The sequence below is a fragment of the Pyxicephalus adspersus genome, chromosome 1 (genome assembly GCF_032062135.1).
Source record: "Pyxicephalus adspersus chromosome 1, UCB_Pads_2.0, whole genome shotgun sequence".
NCBI lineage: Eukaryota > Metazoa > Chordata > Amphibia > Anura > Pyxicephalidae > Pyxicephalus > Pyxicephalus adspersus.
The window spans coordinates 155,155,109-155,161,474 of record NC_092858.1 but is presented as its reverse complement, the minus strand read 5'-3'; positions in this window follow the sequence as shown (position 1 = coordinate 155,161,474).

Here is a 6,366-nt window from a genome sequence, read left to right as displayed (position 1 = left end):
TAACTGACCCCTGGACAACTCCAAAAGCATATTGCTATGATGAATACACTCAGTTCATCTTGTTTCTATGACATGACATGAAATCTCTCCGCTGTTATCTGATCATTTCTGTTGAATGATCACCGTGATATTGCTTTCTTATCACATGTTGCTTTCTTTTTCACATGTGTGCCCCATTAAATACACCTACCTCACTATTTGTGCTGTAGGTTTGTCCAATGCAGTTCCCATGCCATAAAAAGACAATATATTCTATGAGTTCTGTAACAATGATTACCAGGATAAATGGAGTAAATCTCCCTAGCAGAGATGCTCACAACAATAAATATTTTTCAGGAATTCTAATACTTCCATACTCTATTCAAAAATAAAAAAAGAGGTCAAGGAGGAAATTAAAGTCACTTTTTTGCTTCCAATACATGGCATTGCATTAAAATAAATTGATATGAATAGCTCATGCTCATAGCATTTGTGACAGTAAATGTTATGAATGTTGCTGAAGGCATGCTAATACAGTAAATAATGTAAATACATCAATGATGTGTTAGTGGCAGTTTCTTTTTCCATTATCCTATCCTTCGCTTCACTCTGCAACCTTTCTGACTGCTGCTTTATTCCTGGTCTCTCCACTCTCTATCGTGCTGCTGTTTAACACTTAGTATTCCTTTTCTTATTTTTTTTCTTCTGTAAATCCTGTCCTGTTGAGCTCTTTACCTCTGCTTACCTCCCTGGCTCATTCTCCAACACAGCAAGTATACCCTGAATACCCAATCAGAGTTTAAGAACTAATCCCTATAAATGTACAAGTTGTTTAGTCAGTTTTTGTTATTTTATTTTTTAAATGTTCAGTTCACAAAGTAGATGTAATATTTACTTTTTAAAAGCCTTACCACTTTGTAAATCACTTCATCTTAGAAGTAATATTTTACTACCTGCTCAAGCAGCTAATTTTCCACCTCTCTGGATATGTACATTACAATTATATAGAAACTATATATGAATATTAGACACAGAATTACTGTCTAGTAACTGACCCATCCAAATGCTGATAAATGTGGCCTGGGATTCTAGGTTTCCATTGTACACTTTGTCCACCTATTAAAAACATAATTTACCTCTTATCTGCAAGGTGACCGTTTTCACACAAATTAAAGTACATGTGACTCAAAATTTTGTAAAATAGTAGCCAACCCTCCACTCTCTTCAGTGATATAATTCTTTGTTAATTCTCTTCATTTTGCCTTTTTATCCTTTGATGCTGTCAGCTACTTTTTCTTTTTGAAAAATGTTTTATTGATTTTTTATATAGCAGACATACATACAAAAATTAAAAAAGAGATCATAATTCATCACGTCATCAATCATCATCATAAAAAGAGGGAAACAATGACATAAAAAATTTCTGAACAGAACATTTACATAAACAATATGAATCACAAACAAAAGAAAAAAAGAGGGGGGGGGGGCACATATACAATGTGGCAAAAAGAAATCTCATCAACTCTTTTGGACATATTGAAAACTAGAGAACACCAGTTACCATAGCCCCTCAGCCACCCAGAGCACTGAACATCAGAAAAGCCCTGGTTGTCATTTTCCTCAATCAAAACCTGAACTGGAACTCAGCAACCAAGAAAATTTTAATATATACCACGTGGAGTGTCGAAAAGGTTCCAAAATCTTGTTCTGAACCGTGATGGGAAGGGTGTTTCGTAGAAATAGATACCATTTTATGATGTATTTGTCATCATTCGTTTCGGCATCCAGCACTTCTCTATAAAATACCTGTTTCAGTGCACTCACCACCGAATCAGTTTGCAGTAAAAGGGAGTCAAGTCACCCCAATAGCAGCGCTCGACATAGTGCTAGTAAGCAGACAGATATCCAGTCCCTCTTTCCTTTGTCCATAGCCTCCTCAGTCAAGTCCTCCCAGCAACTAAAAAGACAGAGGGAAGGTTTGAGCAGATTAAAATGACCTGTAACTGTGTAAACATATTGTAAAAGCCTCAACCAATAATGTGAAACAAGAGAACAGGACCAGAATCTATGTATTAACTTATTAAGCAGTATTGGCCTTGCACTACCGACAAGTAAAGTCCAAGTTGCTCCCCTGAGCTGCTGGCTCCTTTGGACGAAAGACCTTATAGGCCTTGTGAAATAATTTAAACTGTGACTACAGTTTTTCTCACTGTGCAATAACCTTGAACTATTTTATCTACAATTTCCGCAATATCGATATCTTGACTGATCTTGAGGGGTTTACAAGTAAAAGTTTGTAGGGATTTGTGAATGTCCTTGATAGTACTAGATTGTAAGCTCTTCAGGGCAGGGTCCTCTCCTCCTATATCACTCTCTGTATTAGTCTGTCATTTGCAACCCCTATTTAATGTACAGCGCTGCGTAATATGTTGGCGCTATATAAATCCTGTTTAATAATAATAATAATAATATTAGTAGGTAACAGAGACAGAATAGATTGTCATAACAATTGGACCGTAAGGCCCCTCTGATATCCACTATTAGGGAGCGGATATAATTGGTTATCTGGATAGAGTGGAATAGAGTGGGTGGGTGGCAGATCTTACCGCTGCATATTTATCTCCAAACTCCCTCCAGGTAAACAGTTTGCCTCCCTATTGAAAAGATTTCCTGCCATACCAAGGCCTTTCCGCCTCCAGTTTAGGAACACCTGTTGAGTACTTCCCTGTGGAAACATGGGATTATCACAGATACCTTCCTATCGAGATAACACAAATGATAACCCCATCAGTTTCCTTATATCCCTCCATGCAAACATGGTATCCCTTAATAGCAAATTATGCTTTAGATATGTGGGGAGCATTGGAAATGTACTGTGTATCAGGCCTTGAGATCCCAGGGGTATGCCATCGCCAGTTCCACCTGAAACTTGGAGGCATAAGAAGTGCCTCTGGATTAATGCAGTATGTGCCTAGTAAGGCACGCTAGATTATAGGTGCGAACATTGGGGAAGTTAACCTCTCCCTCTGAACTGGGAAGATATAGTTTCTGCAGGGAAATGCGAGGACGTTTGCCCGGCCATATGAAATGTTAAAACCATCTCTGTATCTTTGTGACATCATGTTGCCATAAGCAAAGTGATGGTATGCAACAGATATAGTCATTTTGAAAAGGTCATCATTTTTAGCGAATCTACCCTGCCAAACAAGGACAGCGGCAAGTTGAACCACAACTCCAGTTCTCGCTGAATTTTAATAAACATTGAGGGTAGTTTAAACAATATAAAGAAGAAGGTGATTTGCCAATCTTCACCCCTAATAAGTAATACTGTGTTTCGCCAATGCGAAGGGGGAACAGTGTTCCCAATCAGAGTGCTGGCAAGAAGTCAGAGTTTCACTCTTATGGATGTTAATCTTTAGGTCCAAATCTTTCAAAAACATCTCGAATATAGGGAATATCCTTTGTCGGATCAGATGTCATCGGCAAAGAACGCCGTTTTAATCCCGACATTGCCCATTTTTAACCCATGTAGGTCAGATGAGGATTCGAAAAGACGGAGGAGTGGTTCAACTGCTAAATTGAACAACAGTGGGGAGAGGGGGCATCCCTGCCTTGTCCCTCTCCCCAGTGGTATACTTTGGGAAATAAACCATGCTGTGTGAACCCTGGCACTCGGCGATTTGTACATTGCCACAAGTGATGACAGGCAGGGGCCACTGAACCCCATCTTCTGTAATACCAAGAAGTGCCATTGAATACCTATGAAGTCAAAAGCCTTCTCTGCATCCATTCTAATGATTGTAAGGTCCTCCTGCGTAAATCTTTGGGTTATCTTGCGCCGACAGCACTTTGCGTCTATTAGCCATAATTTTTTTAAGAATTTTAGCATCAAGATTGATTAAAGAAAAAGGATGGTATGACTCTGGACACCTAGGATCCCTATCTTTCTTGGGAAACCTCTGCCTCCATGTGTCACTCAATTCCAAAGAATTAGCAAAAATCTTTAGATGTGTAGGTGGTGGCAAAGGGCTAGTCAATTGTCACACCCCACCATCTTTTCCTGGAAGTCTGTCCTCACTCTCTACCATAACCGAATTGAAATCACCCCCAAAAATTTTATGATTTGTGGAATCTTGAGCTACCCAGTGGGTACGGCACTGAAAAAATGATATCGAAGGGGTATTGGGAGCATATACATTATGAAAAGACACCTCCTTGTCAAGAAACTGGATGATGACTGAATGGTTAGATGCTCTACAACCCAAATAGATGTAGGGTGGCCAGCTAAGCCAGTGCAAACTTTATTGGAAAGGGTTGTGCAGACCTGTTGAAAGACTTTGTGCTTGTGGGCCACTTCTGCAGAGTAGTCAGCGAAGATAAGGATCCTTGCATCACCCAGGTTTAAGTTGCGTTGAGATCTGAAGGCAGTAAGTATATTCAATATATTCAGTGGGCCCTGTCCACTTCATAAGTGCGATCAAAGCCCAGTAGTTCGGGAATTGTATTAGAACATATATCAGGCAAGGGATGAGGTTTGATGCTTTCAGGCAAGCCTATAATGCGCAAGTTATTACGTCTTGACCTATTCTCGTCAATTTTTTTCTGAGAGATTAAGGATCTGTGATTCCATCATGGTGATTTGGGATCTGGCCTGGAGGAGATCATCCTCATTAGTAGATATACGTGTTCCTGCCGTGGTCAGCCTAGTGGATTGAACTTTACGTTCTTGACTCAGGGATTTAATCTAAAGTCTCCTGGATAGTAAGCTTAAGCAGCTCCGCTACTGCCTCTGGTATGCCATTCTGGTGTGATCAGTGGGGACATAAGGTGACTCACCAACCGTGTCTTCTCCTGTAGCTGAGTGAGGGCCGGAAGCACCATTGGCCATCTTGGATTTAGTCTGCCTGTTTTTCTCCCGCTGTTTGCCTGGACCCAGGGAGCCGACAGTCACGTGTTTCACCACAAGTCTATCTATCAGACTGTGCACAGATGGTTCACACTTCGTGTGGAGGATTATGAAGGAAATCAGAAGAGCGGTGACTGTGCAAGAACCTCCGAGCAACGGGAGCCCCTGTTCTCTACTCCTCCCTCATAGCTAGCCAGAACCAGAAGTCCGTCAGCTGCTTTTAAGAGGTTTGGTTAATGAGTATCTCCAACACTTTTTTTTTTTTAGCCAGTTTGCATCATGTTCCACAGGATTTTGCTGGGTGCTCACTCAACAATTGTGCCAACAAAATGAATTACTACAAATAGCTAGCACTCTTTATATAAACAAACAAGTCAGTCGCTTTGTCATGTTGTAACTAAGTAGAACCATTATGCAAACAAGTAATGTAAGTAAGTAGAACAGAACAGGTCTTGCCATTGGAAGGTTTCAACTTGCTCAGATAACATCCCCTTAACTTTTTCTTATAGCTACACAGGTCACAGGGTAAAATCGTGAGGTTAGATCATGAGCTGAAGTTAGATCTACCCAATAGAAAATTCATCCTAACCCCACTCCTGCTACCTCTTAAGCATACTGGTCTTTTAAAATGATAGGTAACCTAATGATCAATACAGAAGCTTGGGGAGTGGGAGGATGGTGCCAAGCACACCTTTACAAAAAAAAAAAAAAAGATCCATCATTTCAATAGTCTATATCATTCAACCTGTTAAACATTTAACATATTATGTTCCCTGAAGGCAACTTCCGCTTGTTCATTTTATTATCTATTCAGTTGCATTGTTCAGGTTTATGACAGGTTCTTCTTAAGAAAAAAGTGTTATTTCTTTATATGAATATAATTAACAGTTGACTGGTTGTTTTTGTTATTTGGTGCTTGGTATTGCTCATTAAAAAGATATAGGGCAGAATCGTCTTGTTTATGTAGGTACTATTTGCATCCTGAAATTGTCTTTAATAAATATTTGCAGGGAAGAATTCACCAAAGGATGTGCTAAAATCTCTCTAAAATTATTAATAAACCAAAGGAGTTTTCTTGTCTGTATAACAAGCAAGGGGCACATATAGGTGAGACCATACATTACAGATAAACAAAGACGTTCCTCCTGCATTCAATTACTGACTAGTAAATACACCTCAATTAAATGAGAGAAGTTGAGAACTTTGTGTAATTTGTGCAAAAAATAAATAAGTTGTCTACTTCCTATTTCACTTTTCACATACACTGGTCCTACAGCACTACAAATATAATGAAAATATCTTGAAGATGAGACTGAGTTTTCTCTGCCTCTCTGCAATTAGTGGAAATCTTCCCCAGGTGATGGAATATTTTTAGATCTTTACACTTCTGACCTCATTATATTGTTTGGAAAAGTACTATTGTCTTTGGAATGTCCTTCTAACCTTGCCTTCTACTTTCTGAGACTGCAAAATGCAGGTTT